The sequence below is a fragment of the Hyla sarda genome, chromosome 6, assembly GCF_029499605.1.
Source record: "Hyla sarda isolate aHylSar1 chromosome 6, aHylSar1.hap1, whole genome shotgun sequence".
Lineage (NCBI taxonomy): Eukaryota > Metazoa > Chordata > Amphibia > Anura > Hylidae > Hyla > Hyla sarda.
In genome coordinates, this window is record NC_079194.1 from 155558370 (window position 1) to 155585019 (window position 26650).

Genomic DNA, 26650 nt, shown 5'->3' on the forward strand with positions numbered 1-26650 from the left:
GATATGTATGTATGGTGTGTGTAGTATGTGTTTATGATGTGTGTAATATGTGTGTATGATGTGTGTAATATGTATGTATGATGTGTAGTATGTGTGTATGATGTGTGTAATATGTATGTATGATGTGTGTAATATGTATGTATGGTGTGTATTATATGTATGTATGTATGGTGTGTATTATGTATGCATGATGTGTGTATTATGTATGTATGATGTGTGTAGTATGTGTGTATGATGTGTGTAATATGTGTGTATGATGTGTGTAATATGTATGTATGATGTGTAGTATGTGTGTATGATGTGTGTAATATGTATGTATGATGTGTGTAATATGTATGTATGGTGTGTATTATATGTATGTATGGTGTGTATTATGTATGTATGATGTGTGTATTATGTATGTATGATGTGTGTAATATGTATGTATGGTGTGTATTATATGTATGTATGATGTGTGTAATATGTATGTATGTATGTATGTATGTATGATGTGTGTAATATGTATGTATGGTGTGTGTAATATGTATGTATGATGTGTGTAATATGTATGTATGGTGTGTATTATATGTATGTATGGTGTGTATTATGTATGTATGATGTGTGTAATATGTATGTATGGTGTGTATTATATGTATGTATGATGTGTGTAATATGTATGTATGGTGTGTATTATATGTATGTATGGTGTGTATTATGTATGTATGATGTGTGTAATATGTATGTATGATGTGTGTAATATGTATGTATGATGTATGTATTATGTATGTATGATGTGTGTAATATGTATGTATGATGTGTGTAATATGTATGTATGGTGTGTATTATGTATGTATGATGTGTATTATATGTATGTATGGTGTGTATTATATATGTATTATGGATGTATGCTGTATTATGTGTGCATGTGTATATTATGTATGTATGTATTATATATGTATGATGTTTGTATTTATGCATTATGTATGTTTAATATATATATATATACACACATAATGCATAAATACAAACATCATACATATATAATACATGCATACATAATATACACATGCACACATAATACAGCATACATCCATAATACATACATAACTTTCTTTTTTCCTTTGTTCTGATACACGGGACACGGCCCCCTCTCTGCAGTCCGTGCTCTTCTACCAGCAAATATACTAAAAACTACTACAGCACCGACCCGGGAGCTGAAATAACATTTTTTTTAATGTATTATGTATATATTTTATATTATGTATGTATTATGTGCCCAATCCCCCGCACAGCACCCATAGCACCCCTCAAACACACACACACAGCACCCCCCACACTCACACACAGCACCTCACACACACAGCACCCCTACACACTCACACACAGCACCTCACACACACACAGCACCCTCCAGTGCAACATAATGGGAGTTGTAGTTTTGGTCACCATATATTGTATCAGGGCATGCTGGGAATTGTAGTTGGTAACTGCAAATCCCAGCATTGCATTCCTTGAAGGAATGCAATGCTTGGAGGTGCAGTTACCAACTACAATTCCCAGCATGCCCTGATACAATCTATGATGACCAAAGCTACAACTCCACACATCTTGCACTATATAGGAGTACACTTTAGATTATGGTGCAACATGCTGGGAGTCCTAGTTTTGGGTCAGCTGCAGACCCAAAACTACAACATGCCTGCTGCTCCAAGCTTGCTGGGTGCCGCATCACTTTTTCAACCAATCTGGTGAAAAAAAAAATTCTATTTGGAATATTCCCCCCTCTGTGCCACCATCTTATAGTAAAAGCATTCTTCTGTTTGCCAAGTAAAGAAAAACATGAGTTTTACCATTCAACTTACAATTGTTTTTTCAAATCCACATCAAATGCCTCCCTATAAACACCAGCAAACATACAAACAAGTGGGAGGTCTAGTCAGGGATGGTGCATGGATTTTTGACACTCTAGGCAAAACCTTATTTTGACAACCCTTTGGCTCCGCCCATTGAACCCCTTGGCAAATATAAGATCAGGGGTAGAATTAGTCCCATAAGCCTCATGGTAAATTTTAGACTTGTCCTCCTCCCTACAATTATAACTATACTGCACCTAATGTGGGGGAACTATATTGCACCTAATGTGGGGGAACTGTACTGCACCTAATGTGGGGGAACTATACTGCACCTAATGTGGGGGAACTACACTGCACCTAATGTGGGGAAATATACTGTACCTAATGTGGGGAACTATATTGCACCTAATGTGGGGGAACTGTATTGCACCTAATGTGGGGAACTATATTGCACCTAATGTGGGGGAACTATATTGCACCTAATGTGGGGGAACTGTACTGCACCTAATGTGGGGGAACTGTACTGCACCTAATGTGGGGGAACTATACTGCACCTAATGTGGGGGAACTATACTGTACCTAATGTGGGGAACTATATTGCACCTAATGTGGGGGAACTGTATTGCACCTAATGTGGGGAACTATATTGCACCTAATGTGGGGGAACTATATTGCACCTAATGTGGGGGAACTGTACTGCACCTAATGTGGAGGAACTGTGCTACTAACCTAATGTGGGGGAACTATACTACCACCTAATGTGGGGGAACTATACTGCCATCCTAATGTGGGAGATTTATACTGCCAACCTAATGTGGGGGAACTATACAAAAATATAAAATTGTACTATTCTGATCCCTATAGCACTTTTATTTTTCTGTATATGGGGATGTATGAGGGTCATTTTTAGCGCTGTGATTTGTAGTTTTTATCGGTACCATTTTTTTAAAAATTTTTTTGCTTTTTAGATATTTGTTATGGTATTTGAAGTGACCAAAAATGTGCAAATCTGATTAGTGCACTATTACAACTTTTGGGACCCCACTTCTGATTTTGCCCAGGGCCATGCTAAGCCTAAAACTGGCCCTGGATCCAATCCTCCTATACTATGCATGCAGGAGTGTGTGTGTGTGTGTATATGTATGTATGTATATATACATACATAAACACACGCGTGCGCGGAGTGAGTTTGTGCTTTAGGGTGCACACCCTAATGCAGTAGGCTGCGCACGCCTATGAGAAGCTGTATAGGATAACGGTGCCCTGGCTTCACAAAGTGATAAGGTATTTCTCCTAACACCCCTGTGGCTACCACAACTCTATTGATAAAAGTTTATCATTACATGGGCAATAGAAGAATTAAGAAGTAAATGTTCTCAGAAGTGTAGTATGGAAAATAATTGCTGCATTTATAAAGTTACAATTGTCCACACTTATCAGGCTAGTGATTGAGCATTTTTTGCTTCAACTTTGTCCAAACAAAGAATCCTGCAAAGTGCATTTCTATAAAAGAGTCCTTCAGAAATTTTTATGGGTCACATAGGGAAGTGTGACATGGGTAAGGAGATGAGCATGCTTTATACATGGCAGGCTGCTATCTGCAGCTAACCAACACTGTTAATTTAATTCAAACAGGTAACCTGGATATATAATTATTTTGTTGCTTGGGCTGCTAATAACAAAAGACATACTTACCTCCCTTGTTCCCCCTAAGACGTCACCTGGTCCCCCAATCACTGGCAACAGCAGTATTACATCTCAGTCAGGGATTGGGTGTTTGGGCCATCACTGCTGAGAAAAGTCAGTCTTGAAAGTAGGAAGCAGAGTGACGAGCAGGAGACAGAATGATGTCACAGTGGAAGCTGCTAAAATTTTTATAGCAGCCCAAGCAACATATAAAAAAATTTAATACATCTGTTTTTGCCACTAGAATGAAGCAGCAGGTTAAGAATGTGCCTTGCTGCTCCATTCATTTTCTATGGGAGCTGCTGAAGAAAGCTGAATACAGCATTAGGGTTTCACTGTTACTCCCAAATTTAACCCCTTAAAGGTGTACTCTGCCCCTAGACATCTTATCCCATATCCAAAGGATAGGGGATAAGATGTCAGATCGCTGGGGTCCCGCTGCTGGGGACGCCCGGGATCTCCGCTGCGGCACCCCGCTATCATTACTGCACAGATCACACTTGCTCTGTGCGTAATGACGGGCGATACAGGGGCCGGATCATCGTGACTTCACGGCTCCGCCCCTCGCGATGTCACGGCCCACACCCTTAATGCAAGTCTATGGGAGGGGGCTTGATGGCCGTCACGCCCCCTCCCATAGACTTGTATTGAGGGGGCGGGCCGTGATGTCACGAGGGGCGGAGCCGTGACGTAAAGATGCTCCGGCCCCTGTCATTACGCACAGAGCGAGTGTGCTCTCTGCAGTAATGATAGCGGGGTGCCGCAACGGAGATCCCGTGCGTTCCCAGCAGCGGGACCCCGGCGATCTGACATCTTATGCCCTATCCCTTGGCTAGGGGATAAGATGCTAGGGGCGGCATACCCCTTTAACCACTTAAGGACGCAGGACGTAAATGTACGTCCTGGTGCGGTGGTACTTAACGCACCAGGACGTACATTTACGATCTGTGCATAACCGCGGGCATCGGAGCGATGCCCGTGTCATGCGCGGCTGATCCCGGCTGCTGATCGCAGCCAGGGACCCGCCAGCAATGGCCGACACCTGCGATCTCGCGGGCGTCCGCCATTACCCCTCAGGTGCCGGGATCAATACAGATCCCGGCATCTGCGGCAGTGCGCGATTTGAATGAATGATCGGATCGCCCGCAGCGCTGCTGCGGGGATCCGATCATTCAGAACGCCGCACGGAGGTCCCCTCTCCTTCCTCTGTCCGGCTCCTGGCGTCTCCTGCTCTGGTCTGTGATCGAGCAGACCAGAACAGAAGATAGCCGATAACACTGATCTGTTCTATGTCCTATACATAGAACAGATCAGTATTAGCAATCATGGTATTGCTATGAATAGTCCCCTATGGGGACTATTCAAGTGTAAAAAAAAATGTAAAAAAATGTAAAAGTTAAAGTTAAAAAAAGTGAAAAATCCCCTCCCCCAATAAAAAAGGAAAACGTCAGTTTTTTCCTATTTTACCCCCAAAAAGCGTACATTTTTTTTTTATAGACATATTTGGTATCGCCGCGTGCGTAAATGTCCGAACTATTAAAATAAAATGTTAATGATCCCGTACGGTGAACGGCGTGAACGAAAAAAAAAAAAGTCCAAAATTCCTACTTTTTTAATACATTTTATTTAAAAAAAATATACAAAATTTATTAAAAGTTTTTTATATGCAAATGTGGTATCAAAAAAAAGTACAGATCATGGCGCAAAAAATGAGCCCCCATATTGCCGCTTATACGGAAAATTAAAAAAGTTAGAGGTCATCAAAATGAAGGGATTATAAACGTACTAATTTGGTTAAAAAGTTTGTGATTTTTTTTAAGCGCAACAATAATAGAAAAGTATGTAATAATGGGTATCATTTTAATCATATTGACCCTCAGAATAAAGAACACACGTCATTTTTACCATAAATTGTACGGCGTGAAAACTAAACCTTCCAAAATTAGCAAAATTGCGTTTTTCGTTTTAATTTCCCCACAAAAATAGTGTTTTTTGGTTGCGCCATACATTTTATGATATAATGAGTTATGTCATTAGAAAGGACAACTGGTCGCGCAAAAAACAAGCCCTTATACTAGTCTGTGGATGAAAATATATAAGAGATATGATTTTTAGAAGGCGAGGAGGAAAAAATGAAAACGTAAAAATTAAATTGTCTGAGTCCTTAAGGCCAAAATGGGCTGAGTCCTTAAGGGGTTAAGGACTCAACGTTTTTCCGTTTTTGCATTTTCATTTTTTCCTGATCACATTCTAAAAATCATAGCGCTTTCAATTTTGCACATAAAATTCCATATGATGGCTTATTTTTGATGCCACCAATTCTACTTTGCAGTGACATTAGTCATTTTACCAAAAAATCCACGGCGAAACGGAAAAAAAAATCATTGTGCGACAAAATTGAAGAAAAATGTTTATTTTGTAACTTTTGGGGGCTTCCGTTTCTAAGCAGTGCATTTTTTGGTAAAAATGACACCTTACCTTTATTATGTAGGTCTATACAGTTAAAACTATACCCTACTTATATAGGTTTGATTTTGTCATACTTCTGAAAAAAATCATAACTACATGCAGGAAAATGTATACGTTAAAAATTCTCATCTTCTGACCCCTATAACTTTTTTATTTTTCTGCGTACGGGCCGGTATGAGGGCTAATTTTTTGCGCTGTGTTCTGAAGTTTTTATCAGTACCATTTTTGTATTGATCAGACTTTTTGATCGCTTTTCATTCATTTTTTTGCACGTACACCATTGACCATGCGGTTTAATTAATGTTATATTTTTATAGTTCGGACATTTCCGCATCCGGCAATACCACATATGTTTATTTTTATTTACACAGTTTTTTTTATGGGAAAAGGGGGGTGATTCAAACTTTTATTAGGGAAGGGGTTAAATGACCTTTATTGAAAAAAAAATTCCACTTTTTTTTTGCAGTGTTATAGCTGCCATAGGGGGCTATAACACTGCACACACTGATCTTTTACCCTAGCTTTGCATGGATCAACATAATAGGGGCTCGATTGCTCAAGCCTGTAGCTCAGGAACGCTACAGAGCAAGGTAAGGGGACCTCCGCTTGCGTCCTAGCTGATTGGGACATCGCGATTTTATCGCGATAGTCCCGATCAGCCAGACTGAGCTGCTGGGAAGCTTTTCCTTTCATTTTAGACACGGCGATCAACTTTGATCGCCGCGTCTGAAGGGTTAATAGCGCGCGGCACAACGATCGGTGCCGCGCTATAAGCCCATGGTCCCAGCTATCATAAGCCACCGGGACCGACCCGGTATGATGCAGGGTCACGGCGTGACCCCGTTTTAAATACCGGGACCGGGCGCAGGGGGTACAGGTACGCCCTGCGTCCTTAAGAGGTTAATGTGAGACCTGCCAAAGCATGCTAAGGAAGATATAGGTCCCCCGTTTGTGAGATCCTGTGGATAGGAAATTACTTTGTAAAATGGGAAACACCATTAAGGATTAAACATGACACCTCAATATACCATCCTGGAACATGGAAAGAGCTTGTCTAAAGACATCAACCCAGTTAGGCTAGATCCCAGGATGCATCAATTCCAGTAGAATCAGGAATTATACAGGCAGCCCATTGATTTCAATTGCCATTTTATACTGATTACCAATTTTAATAAACCCCATTAGTTAAACTATTTACTTAAAATAGTACCTGGAGGTCCGCTGGCCGCTGAATACAGTCATGGCCATAAATGTTGGCACCCCTGAAATGTTTCTAGAAAATTAAGTATTTCTAACAGAAAAGGATTGCAGTAACACATGTTTTGCTATACATATGTTTATTCCCTTTGTGTGTATTGGAACTAATCCAAAAAAGGGAGGAAAAAAAACAAATTGGACATAATGTCACACCAAACTCCAAAATGGGTTGGACAAAATTATTGGCACCCTTTCAAAATTGTGGATAAATAAGATTGTTTCAAGCATGTGATGCTCCTTTAAACTCACCTTGGGCAAGTAACAGATGTGGGCAATATAAAAATCACACCTGAAAGCATATAAAAAGGAGAGAAGTTCACTTAGTCTTTGCATTGTGTGTCTGTGTGCCACACTAAGCATGGACAACAGAAAGAGGAGAAGAGAACTGTCTGAGGACAAAAACCAAAATTGTGGAAAAATATCAACAGTCTCACGGTTGCAAGTCCATCTCCAGAGATCTAGATTTGCCTTTGTCCACAGTGCGCTACATTATCAAGAAGTTTGCAACCCATGGCACTGTAGCTAATCTCCCTGGGCATGGACAGAAGAGAAAAACTGATAAAAGGTGTCAACGCAGGATAGTCCGGATTGTGGATAAGCAGCCCCAAACAAGTTCCAAAGATATTCAAACGGTCCTGCAGGCTCAAGGAGCATCAGTGTCAGCGTGAACTATCAGTCGACATTTAAATGAAATGAAATGCTATGGCAGGAGACCTAGGAGGACCCCACTGCTGACAAGAAGACATAAAAAGGCAAGACTACATTTTGCCAAAATGAACTTGAGTAAGTCAAAATCCTTCTGGGAAGACATCTTGTGGACAGATGAAACCAAGATAGAGCTTTTTGGTAAAGCACATGATTCTACTGTTTACCGAAAACGGAATGAGGCCTACTAAGAAAAGAACACAGTACCTACAGTGAAATATGGAGGAGGTTCAATGATGCTTTGGGGTTGTTTTACTGCCTCTGGCACTGGGTGCCTTGAATGTGTGCAAGGCATCATGAAATCTGAGGATTACCAACGGATTTTGGGTCGCACTGTACAGCCCAATGTCAGAAAGCTGGGTTTGCGTCCGAGATCTTGGGTCTTCCAGCAGGACAATGACCCCAAACATATGTCAAAAAGCACCCAGAAATGGATGGCAACAAAGTGCTGGAGAGTTCTCAAGTGGCCAGCAATGAGTCCAGATCTAAACCCCATTGAACACCTGTGGAGAGATCTTAAAATTGCTGTTGGGAAAAGGTGCCCTTCCAATAAGAGAGACCTGGAGCAGTTTACAAAGGAAGAGTGGCCCAACATTCTGGCTGAGAGGTAAAAGAAGCTTATTGATGGTTATAGGAAGCGACTGATTTCAGTTATTTTCTTTCCAAAGGGTGTGCAACCAAATATTAAGTTAAGGGTGCCAATAATTTTGCCCAGCCCATTTTTGGAGTTTGGTGTGACATTATGTGCAATTTGCTTTTTTTCCTCCCCTTTTTGGTTTAGTTCCAATACACACAAAGGGAATAAACATGTGTATAGCAAAACATGTGTTACTGCAATCCTTTTCTGTGAGAAATACTTCATTTTCTAGAAAAATCTCAGGGGTGCCAACATTTACGGCCATGACTGTAGCTAGCGCAGAGCGATATTCACTGGCAGCTATTATAACTGTTTAGATGCTGCTGTCGGTGTTGTTGTTTTTTTTTCAACTGTAAATTTTAATCAAAAAGTTTTTTTAATACAAGAACAAGGGAGATCACGCAATATCCAACCTGGTCCGGAGACCAAATAGCATACTATCCCTAGCAGTCCATTTCAGTCCCTGTCATGTAGTGCATAAGTGGCCCTACGCACAACTTTCCCTGACTATGTGGCATGTAACTTGGGCACTTGGGCGACCCCCATGCCTCAGGAACCTGATACTGCTCTGCTCAGATCCTTACAGATATGTACACTCAAAGGGTAAAGTTAAAGTACAAATGGTGCAAAAAAAATAAGGTGCAATAAGTGATAAATGTGCAAAGTCGTAACTGTAACAGTAAGGCTGGGTTCCCCCTACGTTTTCTCCCATACGGGAGCGCATACGGCAGGGGGAGGTAAAACCTTGCGCTCCCGTATGCCTTTCTATGCACTCCCGTATGTAATTCATTTCAATGAGCCAGCCGGAGTGAAACGTTCGGTCTGGTCGGCTCATTTTTGCGCCGTATGCGCTTTTTCCCCGGACCCAAAACTGTGGTGAACCACGAAGGCATACGAAGGCATACGGGATCGCGAGGTTTTAGCTTCCCCCTGCCGTATGCGCTCCCGTATGGGAGAAAACGTAGTGGGAACTCAGCCTAAACCTGGTCTCCAACGCTGCATTTCCCTCACTTCAGCTCATTAGGGACACTTGCTCTCAGGTTGTTAAATGCTTGTAAACAAGGTGGCAGTGGAAGCCCATAAATCATATTTTGTCTATTTAATCAGGGTTATATGTATTTTATCTGATAACTTTGTAATAAAAGTAAATTTTTAATTTGTTAGTCATACCCCAGTTTTTTCTAATTGAGATTGCACTTTTGAGGTGGGGCTCAGAATTTGCTTACATGCTAATCTGTGTGTAAGCCACTAGTTTTTGGTAATGCAACTGCAAGAGGCACACAGGCCTCACCTCCTGCTGTATCCCTCCGCCACCGCTGCCTCCGCTACCCACCAAGGGACCTCCGCCGCCCATTAGACGCAGTAAGAAACCCTCCGCCGCCTAGACACCGCTGATCACCGCCCAGCACCTGTGCCACCTCACTCCTGCTGGGCAAGGGTGATTGGTGCTATCTCAGACAGTACCAATCACCCTTTTTTTTCGGGTGACCAGGTATACATAACTCCATGAGCATGGCTTGCAGGGCTATTCCATATGCATTACTCCCATTAGAGTCAATGGCAGTTATGCAAATTGCGTAACATCCCCGATTTGGTTGCTTTTGGCTTTACCAACCACCACTGGCCATTGCAGACAACCCCTTTAAACTCCTGATACAGAAAATAGGACTATGGTTCAGAACAGACTGCACCTAAGTCACTCTGTTAGAGGTATACGTCACAAGGATACACAGTTTGTCATTATATATGCATTGTGGGCAGCACACTCCAAAACATACTGATGAATTTAGATTGTGAACCCCAATGAGGACAGGAAACCAATATGAGTGTACAGCACTGCGGATATAAAGAAAAAAAAAAGTATACCAAAGTATAACTGCCTAATGTGTCCAAAAAGTCACTCTTTTGGCCTCTGTCAAAAGCCCTATGGACACCTTTAATATGTGGGCATCGTAGGGATCACACAATAGTTTGCTCTGGTATTACTAGATAATGACTACATTTACATTCTTACCAGACAATGAGTAGACAAGCTCCAAAGTAAAAGCTGAACAAAAATTAAGAAGCGTGAAGGAAATGGCCTGTATGCACCTCTATGGCATTTAGTTGCTACCTTCTTTCTGTGTGAACTTTGTTTAAAATTACAAATTATATATCAGAAGAAAAAATATGAATGAATAAAATCTTATAATAAGTACAAAAAATTAATTTAAAAAAAATACCACCGAAATAGCAACATGGTAACACCAAGAATTTGTGGGTTGTCTATCAAGCATGAAAACAATCTAAATGTAAAAAAAGAACCAGATATTCTTGTCTGTTTGTGTCTGTAAGAGTCACAAATACCTCAGCTGAGTCAAGCTAAACATGAAGCGGGTATTTCCCATTCACAAACCTGCTCTTCCTCTTATGGCCATGTGTGATTGATTCTACATCCTGCAAGTAATAATGAGCGATATACGCACATACGTATATATATATATATATATATATATATATATATATATATATATATACATACAGTCATGGGCATAAATGGTGGCACCCCTGAAATTTTTCAAGAAAATGAAATATTTCTCACAGAAAAGGATTTCAGTAACACATGTTTTGCTATATACATGTTTATTCCCTTTGTGTGTATTGGAACTAAACCATAAAAGGGAGGGAAAAAAGCAAATTGGACATAATGTCATACCAAACTCCAAAAATGGGCTGGACAAAATTATTGGCACCTTTAACTTAATATTTGTTTGCACACCCTTTGGAAAAAATAATTGAAATCAGTCGCTTCCTATAACAATCAATAAGCTTCTTACACCTCTCAGCCGGAATGTTAGACCACTCTTCATTTGCAAACTGCTCCAGGTCTTTCTTATTGGAAGGGCGCCTTTTCCCAACAGCAATTTTAAGATCTCTCCACAGGTGTTCAATGGGATTTAGATCTGGACTCATTGCTGAACACTTCAGAACTCTCCAGCGCTTTGTTGCCATCCATTTCTGGGTGCTTTTTGACGTATGTTTTGAGTCATTCTCCTGCTGGAAGACCCAAGATCTTGGATGCAAACCCAGCTTTCTGACACTGGGCTGTACAGTGCGACCCAAAATCCATTGGTAATCCTCAGATTTCATGATGCCTTGCACACATTCAAGGCACCCAGTGCCAGAGGCAGCAAAACAACCCCAAAACATCATTGAACCTCCTCCATATTTCACTGTAGGTACTGTGTTCTTTTCTTTGTAAGCCTCATTCCGTTTTCGGTAAACAGTAGAATGATGTGCTTTACCAAAAAGCTCTATCTTGGTCTCATCTGTCCACAAGATGTTTTCCCAGAAGGATTTTGGCTTACTCAAGTTCATTTTGGCAAAATTTAGTCTTGAATTTTTATGTCTCTGTGTCAGCAGTGGGGTCCTCCTGGGTCTCCTGCCATAGCGTTTCATTTCATTTAAATGTCGACGGATAGTTCGCACTGACACTGATGCTCCCTGAGCCTGCAGGACAGCTTGAATATCTTTGGAACTTATTTGGGGCTGCTTATCCACCATCCGGACTATCCTGCGTTGACACCTTTCATTAATTTTTCTCTTCCATCCATGCCCAGAGAGATTAGCTACAGTGCCATGGGTTGCAAACTTCGTTATAATGTTGCACACTGTGGACAAAAGCAAATCTAGATCTCTGGAGATGGACTGAACCTTGAGATTATTGATATTTTTCCACAATTTTGGTTCTCAAGTCCTCAGACAGTTTCCTTCTCCTCTTTCTGTTGTCCATGCTTAGTGTGGCACACAGACACACAATGCAAAGACTAAGTGAACTTCTCTCCTTTTTATCTGCTTTCAGGTGTGATTTTTATATTGCCCACACCTGTTACTTGCCACAGGTGAGTTTAAAGGAGTATCACATGCTTGAAACAATCTTATTTATCCACAATTTTGAAAGGGTGTCAATAATTTTGTCCAGACCATTTTTGGAATTTGGTGTGACATTGTGTCCAATTTGCTTTTTTTTTCCTCCCGTTTTTGGTTTAGTTCCAATACAGACAAAGGGCATAAATGTGTATAGTAAAACATGTGTTACTGCAATCCTTTTCTGTGAGAAATACTTCATTTTCTTGAAAAATGTCAGGGGTTTCAACATGTACGGCCATGAATGTAATATATATATATATATATATATATATATATACAGCAGTCACTGTGGAAACTTCAGCACAGGATGACTCAGGTGTGGTGCGGCATTACCCCCAGTGTGCCAAACTGGATCCACATAAATACGTCCTCCACTAGGAAACAGCACCCAACACGAGGTCCAGCTTAAAGTGCAAGCTACAAGGTCTTTATTGCATCATGATATACAATGCGCCGTTCCGGCTGGCAAGCCTTTTTCAAGGCTTCTTCAAGTTTTTGCCAGCCTAAACGTTGCATTGTATATCATGATGCAATAAAGACCTTTTAGCTTGCACTTTAAGCTGGACCTCGTGTTGAGTGCTGTTTCCTAGTGGAGGAAGTATTTATATGTGTATATCAGTGGTGTTGCTAGGGTTGGTGTCACCTGGTGCGGTAGAAAATGGTGTCACCCCATACCTTCCCCCCCTCAGTAAGTTTTTAGCCTGTTGTGACAAACACCACTGGTGTAGCGCATTGTGAGAAATTCCAGTATAATAATCAGATATACCAGTTGCCACAGAATGGGAAAGTGTTAAAGAAGTTTTCACAATTTAAATATACAGCTCCCAGAATTACTTAAAGGGGTACTCCACTGGAAAACATTTACTTTTATATCAACTGGTGCCAGAAAGTTAAACAGATTTTTAAATTACTTCTATTTAAAAACTTAATCCTTACAGTACTTATAAGCTGTTATATTCTCCACAGGAAGTTGTATAGTTCTTTCCAGTCTGTCCACAGTGCTCTGTCTGTCCATGTTATGAACTGTCCAGAGCAGGATAGGTTTGCAATGGGGATTTGCTCCTACTATGGACAGTTCTTGACATGAGGTGACAGAGGTGTCAGCACAGAGCACTGTGGTCAGACAGAAAATAAATTAAAAAAGAAAAGAACTTCCTGTGAATCACTTATGCAGCAGCTAATAAGTACTGGAAGGATTAAGATTTTTAAGTAGAAGTAATTTATAAATCTGTTTAACTTTGTAGCACCAGTTGATTACAAAAAATGTTTCCCAGTAGAGTACCCCTTTATGCAGTGGTAAGGTTATGCTGAGAGTTGTAGTTTCACTCATCATAACTGTAGAACTGACAAGTGACTACAGCTCTGATAGGACATAGTGAGGAGAATACACAATGATATCAGTGACTACAAGTGACGTCTTCTTTATAGTGAGGAGAATGTACAATGATATCAGTAACTACAGGTGACGTCTTCTCTATAGTGAGGAGAATACACTATGATATCTGTGACTACAGGTGACGTCTTCTCTATAGTGAGGAGAATACACAATGATATCAATGACTACAGGTGTCGTCTTCTCTATAGTGAGGAGAATACACAATGATATCAGTGACTACAGGTGACGTCTTCTCTATAGTGAGGAGAATACACAATGATATCAGTGACTACAGGTGACGTCTTCTCTATAGTGAGGAGAATGTACAATGATATCAGTGACTACATGTGACGTCTTCTCTATAGTGAGGAGAATACACAATGATATCAGTGACTACAGGTGACGTCTTCTCTATAGTGAGGAGAATATACAATGATGTCAATGACTACAGGTAACGTCTTCTCTATAGTGAGGAGAATACACAATGATATCAGTGACTACAGGTGACGTCTTCTCTATGGTGAGGAGAATACACAATGATATCAGTGACTACAGGCGATGTCTTCTCTATAGTGAGGAGAATACACAATGATATCAATGACTACAGGTGACGTCTTCTCTATAGTCTTTCCTTATCGAATTCAGATGGTACATACCACCTGGTCCAGCTAAAACTTCTGTCTGTAGAATGTGACGCCCAGATGACTCCTCACTATGTCAGCGCATTCTCATCCTCTATATGAAAACAAGTATTATTATAAACCTTCCATACACCGTACCCACTGAATATAATACTACCATACATCTGCACATTCTGAAAATAATACCAACACATACTGTACCCTCTGAATATAAATCTGCCACATACTGTACCCTCTGAATATAAATCTGGTGGTGTTGCTAGTGGATGATGGGGGTGCTAGTACGGGGGGGGGGGGGTGTTGCTGGAGGATGATGAGGGTGCTACTGGCCATCCCCCTGGCAGTATCACCCCCATCATCAATCGGCAGGATCATCCTCCTGGCAGGAGCACCCCCATCCATCATCCACCATCAGGATCTGCTGATGGAGGTGCTGCTGCTGGGGGGGTTTGCTGGTGGATGATGAGGGTGCTACTGCCAGGGGGGGAGCATTAGGTAGGCAGCAGTTCCCCCACTTAAGGTAGGTAGCAGTTCCCCCACATTAGGTAGGTAGCAGTTTCCCCACATTAGGTAGCATAGATTCCCCACATTTGGTACCAGTTACCCCACATTAGGTAATAATTTCCCCACATTAGGTAGCACAGATTCCACACATTAGGTAGCACAGATTCCACACATTAGATAGCACAGATTCCACACATTAAGTAGCAGTTTCCCCACATTAGGTAGCACAGATTCCCCACATTAGGTAGCAGTTTTCCAACATTAGGTAGCAGCTTCCCCACATTAGGTAGCAGTTTCCCCACATTAGGTAGCATAGATTCCCCACATTTGGTAGTAGTTTCCCCCCATTAGGCCGCAGGTTCCCTTGCATGTTCCCGACAATAGGTCAAAGTCTTCCCACATTAGATCGCTGGTTCAAACAACCCCCCCTACCCCCACACAAAAAAAAACCACACACACACAACACAGAGACACACACACAGATAGATAGAGACACACACACAGTCAGAGAGACACACACTCACAGACAGAGAGACACACACACAGACAGAGTCACACACAGTCACACACACACAGAGTCACACGCAGTCACACACACACAGTCACACACAGTCACACACACAGACAGAGAGACACACACAGAGATAGCGACAGACAGACAGACACACAAACACCCACACACAGAGACACACACTCACAGACAGAGAGAGAGAGACACACAAGCACAGACAATCACACACAGTCACACACAGACAGAGAGTCACACACACACACAGTCACACACACACAGTCACACACACACAGTCACACACACACACAGAGTCACACACAGAGAGCCACACAGACAGAGATAGCGACAGACAGACAGACACACAAACACACACACACACACACACACAGAGACACACACTCACAGACAGAGAGACACACACAGACAGAGAGTCACACACACACAGTCACACACACAGAGTCACACACAGACAGAGAGTCATACACAGTCACACACACAGACAGAGAGTCACACACACACACAGTCACACACACACACAGACACACAAACAGAGATAGAGTGAGACAGACACACACTCACTCACCCATCCAGCGCAGCGCTCCTTCTCTCCGGGCGCTCTGCGAGTGACGTCACGTCCTCCTGCGCGGCCCTGCGGAGGGACGTCGGGCCGGCGCAACAGAAGACGTGGGGGCACAGGCCGGTTCACTGTGCAGGTGACGGGGGGGGGGATGGTGCTACTAGTACGGAGACAGTGCAAGTGAGAAAGCGCAAGTGAGACAGTGCAAGTGAGGACGGGGGGGGGGGGTGCTATTACAGAGACAGCGCAAATGATGACGGGGGGGGGGTGCTAGTACAGAGACAGCGCAAGTGAGGACCGGGGGCATACCTGGTGTCACCCCATCCGGATGATGTCACCTGGTCGCACCACCCGCACCCGGTCGCAACGCCACTGGTGTATATATATATATATATATATATATATATATATATATGTATGCACAACATGTAAAGCTACACAATACAATATTTTTGGATAAAATGTAAGCTACAGTGTTGATCTCTGCAGAACAGGCTTTATGCTCCAATGACTTAGGATTTTAGTATTACACATGAGGAGTAATTCTCGCAGTAATATAGTAATGGGAGGACGGCATTTAGTGTACATTGGATAACCCCATGGAACCAAGGAGATCTGGCACAGAGAAGCCATAAGGCTAATATTACTCCATGGTGGTGAGTAGTAGGGACATGCTGATTCAGTCACGGTACGTTTTGAGGTATGGGGGTGTCCCCGATTTATGTTTTTGCTGTTCTGCGGAAGTAGGTACCTTTCTGCATGCGGATTGAGAGTGTCCTGTTATAGCCTCTTTTTGGAGGGAGGTGATGTTTTTTTTGTCAGATCCCGTTGGACCAAGCTTTGTATAAGAGTCGCAGGTGCCCGAAGAAATTTGACAAGGTGTGGACTCCTTGGCTTTTGCTGGATGTGTCGGCTGACCTTCCATTCAGAGTGGCTCAGTAACTTTTCTCTACTATGATACTGGTCTTGCAGGGGGGGCGGGTTGGGGGTGGTGGAGCGGTTTTGGGGGTGGGGGCCATGCATAGTCATTGAGTTGTGTGGTAGTGTGAATGTATGCTTGTCTGTTGGTGTGGGCCTTCTCTGGACAGTACTGGGGATGCTCTTTCCTTATGTGTATGATTGCTATTCTGTTATCTTTTCCCTGTCATAGTGATGGAGTTGACTTGTGGACCTACAGAGGCACTGGTTGTGTGCTGCACTTTATGGTGCTGTTTCTTTATTTTATGCAAACAAAATGTAATAAATAAATACTAAAAAAAAAAAAGGATCCCCTTCATCACTGACATAATGTGGGTTGGAAGCACCTGGGCAAGACAGAATATTGTGCATCCCTCAGCGGCCTGTGAATGTAAGAGAATGGTAATGCATACAGTTCAAACAGAAAGAAAGAGGAAGCCGGCACTGGTGCTATAAATCAGCTGTGTGAACATGTGTTGAGGTGCAGTAGTATGGATAAGTCCAAGAATAAAGGTATAAGTGGTGGTGCTCAATCCATAATAGCTGAAGTATTCATGAAGCATATAGAAGAAGAGACGGAGGCACTCACCAATCCAATAAAATACTGTACTTTATTCCAATGGCAGCATAAAAACAGCAGGTGAATACACGTGGGACGCCAAGGAGATGATAGCTATTTCGCGCAACTAGCGCTTCATCAGCATACAGTGTATTCATCGCCGTTTGCCAGGGGCGCACGCAGTATTTTTTACAGGTTAGGGTTTGGAAACATAAAATAATACATCTACAGCAGGACGAGATATTACTACTACTACAGTGACTAATACCATCATAATGTTATTCAATAAAAAACCCTATACAGAGACCAATATCACCACTATACAAGGGACAAATAATTGCACCACACCATGACCACTGACTTTACCACCATATAGTGATGGGATAATACCACTATACTGAATAAACACCACTATACACAGACCAGTATCACCAATAACACCACTATACAAGGGGCAGATAATACTGCCACACCATGACCACTACCATTACTCCATTTAATGACAGGATAATATTATCATACTTATACTGAATAAAACCATAATACACAGACTAAAATCTCCCATACAGTGACCATATAGTAGTGACCCCGGCTCTACACAGACTCTACAGACCATATAAGTGATGACATACTGTTACATCCGGTGACATCTTCTCTAATCAAGTTGTTCACTTTCCTTTTTTCTTCTCCATCACACCCAGACCATCATGATGATTTCTCCCATCATCAACTTGTCTCCACAGAACCTGCCAGACAAACATTTTAGGATCCGCACTATTTAAGCACCTATAGCATTCCATTCAATAAGAATATTCCCTTGGTGTCTCACACAGTAGAGTGGGTATATATGTGGGTTGGGGCTGAGTAGGTAGGTCCTCCTTAAGTAGACCCCTTCACATGGTTTCCTCCATTACAGAGGTGCCCCTAATAGGTAAGTGCCACCTGTAGGTACATCACTGTATAGATAGCTGTAGGTATTTACTCCCTGTAGGCAGTAGCAGCCTCCTATAAATAGGGGTTACTCTTTGTACGTAGGTCCCATTGTTTATAGTAGCCCCCTTTATAAAGGTGCAGTCCCCAGTATATTGTTGCAGCCCCCCCCCCATATATAGTAGTAGAAGCCCCCCACATATAGTAGTAGCAGCCCTCATTTAGGTAGTAGTAGCAGCAGCCCCTTTAGGTAGGTAGTAGTAGTAATAGCAGCAGTGCCTTTTAGGAAGTAGTTGTAGTAGCAGTTGTTGGTTAGTAACCATGACAAGAAGGCATCCTCTACATCTAGAGGAAAGAAGGTTTCACCATAATCATAGATGGGAGTTCTTTAAGAGCAGTGAGACTATCCAACACATGATGTTGTGATGTCTGACTCAATAAACAATTTCAAGGGGGGCCTGGACATTTTTCTGAAAAATATATAAAATTACAAGTCATGGATACTAGATTTATGGAAATAGTACATTGATCCAGAGATTTATTCTTCATATTGGAGTCAGGAAGGATTTTTTCCCACTGGTATTGGGCAATTGGCATCTGCCTTCCTCTAGATCAATACAGTAGGGTTTTAGGTTAAAGGAGTACTCTAGTGCAGAGTATTCCTGCTCCGTCCTGCCCGGGCTGCAAAATAAATGAAAATTAACCATCACTCACCTCCCTGGGTTCCCGTGGAGCGCCACTACAGCTGATCGGTCCTCCGGTGCATCTCCTTCATACTTCCGGGTGTAACGAAGCGTTACATAGCGCTCAGCCTATCGCCGGCCGAGGCAGAACATCGCGGCGGCCGGCGATAGGCTGAGCGCCATGTGACGCTTCGTTACACCCGTAAGTATGAAGGAGATGCACCGGAGGACCGATCAGCTGTATTGGCGCTCTGCGGGAACCCAGGGAGGTGAGTGATGGTTCATTTTCATTTATTTTGCAGGACAGAGCAGGAATACTCTGCACTAGAGTACTCCTTTAAAGGGGTTATCCAGGAATCGAGAAACAGAGGTAATTTCTTTCAAAGACTGCTCTGTCTGTCTCCAGGTTGAGTGCGGCTCTGCAGCTCAGTTCCATTGAAGTGAATGGAGCCAAGTTGTAATACCACACACATAGTGGAGACAGACAGGGCGCGGTCTTTGAAAGAAATTAGGTCTGTTTTTTTTATTTTTATTCCTGGATAAATCCTTTAAATCCTTGATGGGCGTATGAACTATATAACTTCACTCATATACTGTTCCCTCTAAATTTCCACTACACTCATATACAGTCCCCTCAAAATCACTACACTGATATATTGTCCCCCCTCACTGTCACTGCACTGATAATGCTCCCCATACTGTCACTACACTGATATACTACTCCCCTCACTGTTACTACACTGATATACTACCTATCCTCACTACACTGATATACAACCTACACTCACTACACTGATATACTACCTCCCCTCACTGTCACTACACTGATATACTACCTCCCCTCACTGTCACTACACTGATATACTACCTCCCCTCACTGTCTCTACACTGATATACTACCTACCCTCACTGTCTCTACACTGATATACTACCTACCCTCACTACACAGATATACTACCTCCCCTCACTATCACTACACTGATATACTACCTCCCCTCACTACACAGATATACTACCTCCCCTCACTGTCACTACACTGATATACTACCTCCCCTCACTGTCACTACACTGACATACTACCTCCCCTCACTGTCACTACACTGATATACTACCTCCCCTCACTGTCACTACACTGATATACTACCTCCCCTCACTATCACTACACTGACATACTACCTCCCCTCACTGTCTCTACACTGATATACTACCTACCCTCACTACACAGATATACTACCTCCCCTTACTGTCACTACACTGATATACTACCTCCCCTCACTGTCACTACACTGATATACTACCTCCCCTCACTGTCTCTACACTGATATACTAACTACACTCACTACACTGATATACTACCTCCCCTCACTGTCACTACACTGATATATTACCTCCCCTCACTGTCTCTACACTGATATACTACCTACCCTCACTGTCACTACACTGATATACTACCTCCCCTCACTGTCATTACACTGATATACTACCTCCCCTCACTATCACTACACTGATATACTATCTCCCCTCACTGTCACTACACTGATATACTACCTACCCTCACTGTCACTACACTGATATACTACCTACCCTCACTGTAGTGACAGTGAGGGTAGGTAGTATATCAGTGCAGTGACAGTGAGGGTAGGTAGTATATCAGTGTAGTGTCAGTGAGGGTAGGTAGTATATCAGTGTAGTGACAGGAGGTAGTATATCAGTGTAGTGAGTGTAGGTAGTATATCAGTGTAGTGAGTGTAGGTTGTATATCAGTGTAGTGAGTGTAGGTAGTATTTCAGTGTAGTAACAGTGAGGGTAGGTAGTATATCAGTGTAGTAACAGTGAGGGTAGGTAGTATATCAGTGTAGTAACAGTGAGGGTAGGTAGTATATCAGTGTAGTGACAGTGAGGGTAGGTAGTAAATCAGTGTAGTGACAGTGAGAGTAGGTAGTAAATCAGTGTAGTGACAGTGAGGGTAGGTAGTAAATCAGTGTAGTGACAGTGAGGGTAGGTAGTATGTCAGTGTAGTGACAGTGAGGGTAGGTAGTATATCAGTGTAGTAACAGTGAGGGTAGGTAGTATATCAGTGTAGTAACAGTGAGGGTAGGTAGTAAATCAGTGTAGTGACAGTGAGAGTAGGTAGTTTATCAGTGTAGTAACAGTGAGGGTAGGTAGTATATCAGTGTAGTGACAGTGAGGGTAGGTAGTATATCAGTGTAGTAACAGTGAGGGTAGGTAGTAAATCAGTGTAGTGACAGTGAGAGTAGGTAGTATATCAGTGTAGTAACAGTGAGGGTAGGTAGTATATCAGTGTAGTGACAGTGAGGGTAGGTAGTATATCAGTGTAGTAACAGTGAGGGTAGGTAGTAAATCAGTGTAGTGACAGTGAGAGTAGGTAGTATATCAGTGTAGTGACAGTGAGGGTAGGTAGTATATACTACCTACACTCACTGTCACTACACTAATAACGTCCCACTTGTGTCACTACATTGATATAATACCCGTCAGTACACTGCCATACTGCCCTACCCCTCGTATATTATACTGTATTGTACTGTACTGGCAAAGCTCAGATCAGAAACGATCGCCGCCATTTTCCCGGAGACCGTCAGGTAGGGCTGTTGTCTGTAGAAGACAGCGCGACCTCTATTGATGTGACCCTAGAAACCCGGAAGTGTTTGTTGGGACTTTTGGGCTGTGACACTTTCTGTTTGTGCAGTAAAGGAACACAGCCAAGTGCGGAGCCCCGGACACCCGGCGCCTGTATGGACTTGTAAGTATCTCTATACGAGCTTGGAGCTTATACTTCGATACTGTCCCTCCGACCCCCTCACTGTTATACAGTCCGCACACTCACTACACTCATATACTGTGCCCCAACTGTCATTACACTGATATACTGCCCCCCACCGACGTTATATTGATATACTCCCCCCCTCACTCATATACTGTTACCACCACTGTCATTACACTGATATACTGCCCCCCACCGACGTTATATTGATATACTCCCCCCCTCACTCATATACTGTTACCACCACTGTCATTACACTGATATACTGCCCCCGACCGACGTTATATTGATATACTCCCCCCTCACTCATATACTGTTACCACCACTGTCATTACACTGATATACTGCCCCCGACCGACGTTATATTGATATACTCCCCCCTCACTCATATACTGTTACCACCACTGTCATTACACTGATATACTGCCCCCCCTCACTCATATACTGTTACCACCACTGTCATTACACTGATATACTGCCCCCGACCGACGTTATATTGATATACTCCCCCCTCACTCATATACTGTTACCACCACTGTCATTACACTGATATACTGCCCCCGACCGACGTTATATTGATATACTCCCCCCCCCCCTCACTCATATACTGTTACCACCACTGTCATTACACTGATATACTGCCCCCCACCGACGTTATATTGATATACTCCCCCCTCACTCATATACTGTTACCACCACTGTCATTACACTGATATACTGCCCCCCCTCACTCATATACTGTTACCACCACTGTCATTACACTGATATACTGCCCCCGACCGACGTTATATTGATATACTCCCCCCTCACTCATATACTGTTACCACCACTGTCATTACACTGATATACTGCCCCCGACCGACGTTATATTGATATACTCCCCCCCCCCTCACTCATATACTGTTACCACCACTGTCATTACACTGATATACTGCCCCCCACCGACGTTATATTGATATACTCCCCCCTCACTCATATACTGTTACCACCACTGTCATTACACTGATATACTGCCCCCCCTCACTCATATACTGTTACCACCACTGTCATTACACTGATATACTGCCCCCCCTCACTCATATACTGTTACCACCACTGTCATTACACTGATATACTGCCCCCCCTCACTCATATACTGTTACCACCACTGTCATTACACTGATATACTGCCCCCCCTCACTCATATACTGTTACCACCACTGTCATTACACTGATATACTGCCCCCCCTCACTCATATACTGTTACCACCACTGTCATTACACTGATATACTGCCCCCCCTCACTCATATACTGTTACCACCACTGTCATTACACTGATATACTGCCCCCCCTCACTCATATACTGTTACCACCACTGTCATTACACTGATATACTGCCCCCCGACCGACGTTATATTGATATACTCCCCCCCCCCCTCACTCATATACTGTTACCACCACTGTCATTACACTGATATACTGCCCCCCCCCCCCTCACTCACCCCACCTAACTGTCACAACTCTCATATACTATCCTCCCACCACTACCTTTATATATTATCCTACTGCTGTCACTACCTTTTATATACTATATCCCCCCACCACTACATTTATATACTATATCCCCCCCCACCACTACATTTATATACTATATCCCCCCCACCACTACATTTATATACTATAGCCCCCCCACCACTACATTTATATACTATATCCCCCCCACCACTACATTTATATACTATATCCCCCACCACTACATTTATATACTATATCCCCCACCACTACATTTATATACTATATCCCCCACCACTACATTTATATACTATATCCCCCACCACTACATTTATATACTATATCCCCCACCACTACATTTATATACTATATCCCCCACCACTACATTTATATACTATATCCCCCACCACTACATTTATATACTATATCCCCCACCACTACATTTATATACTATCCCCCCCACCACTACATTTATATACTATCCCCCCCACCACTACATTTATATACTATATCCCCCACCACTACATTTATATACTATTTCCCCCACCACTACCTTTATATACTATATCCCCCACCACTACATTTATATACTATATCCCCCACCACTACATTTATATACTATTCCCCCGCCACTACCTTTATATACTATTCTACCACTGTCCCTACACTAATATACTGCTCCCCTTTGTCACTACATGGTATATACCAAACCCCTTCCCACTGTCACTACCTTTATATACTATCATACCACTGTCCCTACACTCATACTGTCCCCTCTGTCTCTACACTTGTATACCAACCCCCTTCCCACTGTCACTACCTTTATATACTATTCTACCACTGTCCCTACACTCATACTGTCCCCTCTGTCTCTACACTTATATACCACCCCTCTTTCTACTGTCACAACCTTTATATACTATTCTACCGCTGTCCCTACACTAATATACTGCTCCCCTCTGTCACTACATGTATATGCCAACCCCCTTCCCACTGTCACTACCTTTATATACTATTCTACTGCTGTCCCTATACTAATATACTGCTCCCCTCTGTCACTACATGTATATGCCAACCCCCTTCCCACTGTCACTACCTTTATATACTATCCCCCCCACCACTACCTTTATATACTATCCTACCACTGTCCCTACACTCATACTGTCCCCTCTGTCACTGCACTTACATACCACCCCCTTCCCACTGTCACTACCTTTTATATACTATTCTACCACTGTCCCTACACTAATATACTGCTCCTCTCTGTCACTGCACTTACATACCACCCCCCTTTCCACTGTCACTACCTTTATATACTATTCTACTGCTGTCCCTACACTCGTATACTGCTCCCCCAATGTCATTACACTAGTACTGTCCTCCCTCACTGTCCCTACACTCATATACTGCTCCCGCAATGTCATTACACTAGTACTGTCCCTACACTCATATACTGCTCCCCCAATGTCATTACATTAGTACTGTCCCTACACTCATATACTGCTCCCCCAATGTCATTACACTAGTACTGTCCCTACACTCATATACTGCTCCCCCAATGTCATTACACTAGTACTGTCCCTACACTCATATACTGCTCCCCCAATGTCATTACACTAGTACTGTCCCTACACTCATATACTGCTCCCCCAATGTCATTACACTAGTACTGTCCCTACACTCATATACTGCTCCCCCAATGTCATTACACTAGTACTGTCCTCCCTCACTGTCACTACACTCATATACTGCTCCCCAATGTCATTACACTAGTACTGTCCCTACACTCATATACTCCTCCCCCAATGTAATTACACTAGTACTGTCCCTACACTCATATACTGCTCCCCAATGTCATTACACTAGTACTGTCCCTACACTCATATACTGCTCCCCCAATGTCATTACACTAGTACTGTCCTCCCTCACTGTCACTACACTCATATACTGCTCCCCCAATGTCACTACACTAGTACTGTCCCTACACTCATATACTGCTCCCCAATGTCATTACACTAGTACTGTCCCTACACTCATATACTGCTCCCCCAATGTCATTACACTAGTACTGTCCTCCCTCACTGTCACTACAACACTGCAAACAAATGGGGAGATTTATTAAAATCTGTGCAGAGGAAGAGTGGTGAAGTTTTCCATAGCAACCAGTTAGCTAATTTCTTTTTTTGGATAATCTGGTTGCTATGGACAACTGCACAGCTCTTCCTCTACACAGGTCTTGCTAAATCTCCTGCATAGAGCCTGAATGTGGGAATGAGGTCTGAACTCAGCCTTAGAATAGTGTACACAGAAATCTGTTGCTTCTTTATATGAGAGGACTTGGGGCATTCCATAAGGCCTCTGATGCAGAACTTAATTCTGAATGCTGCAAATTGTGCCACAGTGTCTACTGCAAAGTAGTCATAAACAGAGGGGCTCTTGCCCATCTTGGCAACCCGATGGGAGTTCTGCAAAGAAATGTGCCTGTACTGTGTCCCCCCTCACTTTCACTACACTCATATAGTCATGGCCGTAAATGTTGGCACCCCTGAAATGTTTCTAGAAAATGAAGTATTTCTCACAGAAAAGGATTGGAGTAACACATGTTTTGCTATACACATATTTATTCCCTTTGTGTGTATTGTAACTAAACCAAAAAAGGGAGGAAAAAAGAAAATTGGACATAAAGTCACACCAAACTCCAAAAATGGGCTGGACAAAATTATTGGCACCCTTTCAAAATTGTGGAAAAATAAGATTGTTTCAAGCATGTGATGCTCCTTTTAAATTCAGCTGGGGCAAGTAACAGGTGCGGGCAATATAAAAATCACACCTGAAAGCAGATAAAAAGGAGAGAAGTTCACTTAGTCTTTGCATTATGTATCTGTGTGCGCCACACTAAGCATGGACAACAGAAAGAGGAGAAGAGAACTGTCTGAGGACTTAAGAACCAAAATTGTGGAAAAATATCAACAATCTCAAGGTTACAAGTCCATCTCCAGAGATCTAGATTTGCCTTTGTCCACCGTGCGCAACGTTATCAAGAAGTTTGCAACCCATGGCACTGTAGATAATCTCCCTGGGCGGTGACGGAAGAGAAAAATTAATGAAAGGTATCAATGCAGGATAGTCCGGATGGTGAAT

General features: G+C 42.6%; 1 protein-coding gene and 1 long non-coding RNA gene across 4 annotated transcripts in view; one reads left to right on the forward strand and one right to left on the reverse strand.

Moving 5' to 3' along the window:
* Positions 1-21812, reverse strand: part of LOC130276369 (uncharacterized) — a 30423-nt gene extending 8611 nt beyond the window's left edge. The window contains exon 1 of the long non-coding RNA XR_008845099.1: positions 21784-21812. This is a non-coding gene — a long non-coding RNA (uncharacterized LOC130276369). The remainder of the gene's footprint in view (positions 1-21783) is intronic.
* N4BP1 (NEDD4 binding protein 1) overlaps positions 1-26650 on the forward strand; it is a 106020-nt gene that overhangs the window by 41187 nt on the left and 38183 nt on the right. For 2 of the 3 annotated variants that reach the window (XM_056525626.1, XM_056525628.1), the window contains exon 1: positions 21844-21996. The exons of the other annotated variant lie outside the window; for it this stretch is intronic. The gene's annotated coding sequence lies outside the window, so the exon portion shown is untranslated. Of the gene's footprint in view, positions 1-21843; positions 21997-26650 lie in introns of those variants that run through there. 3 annotated transcript variants of the gene reach the window in all.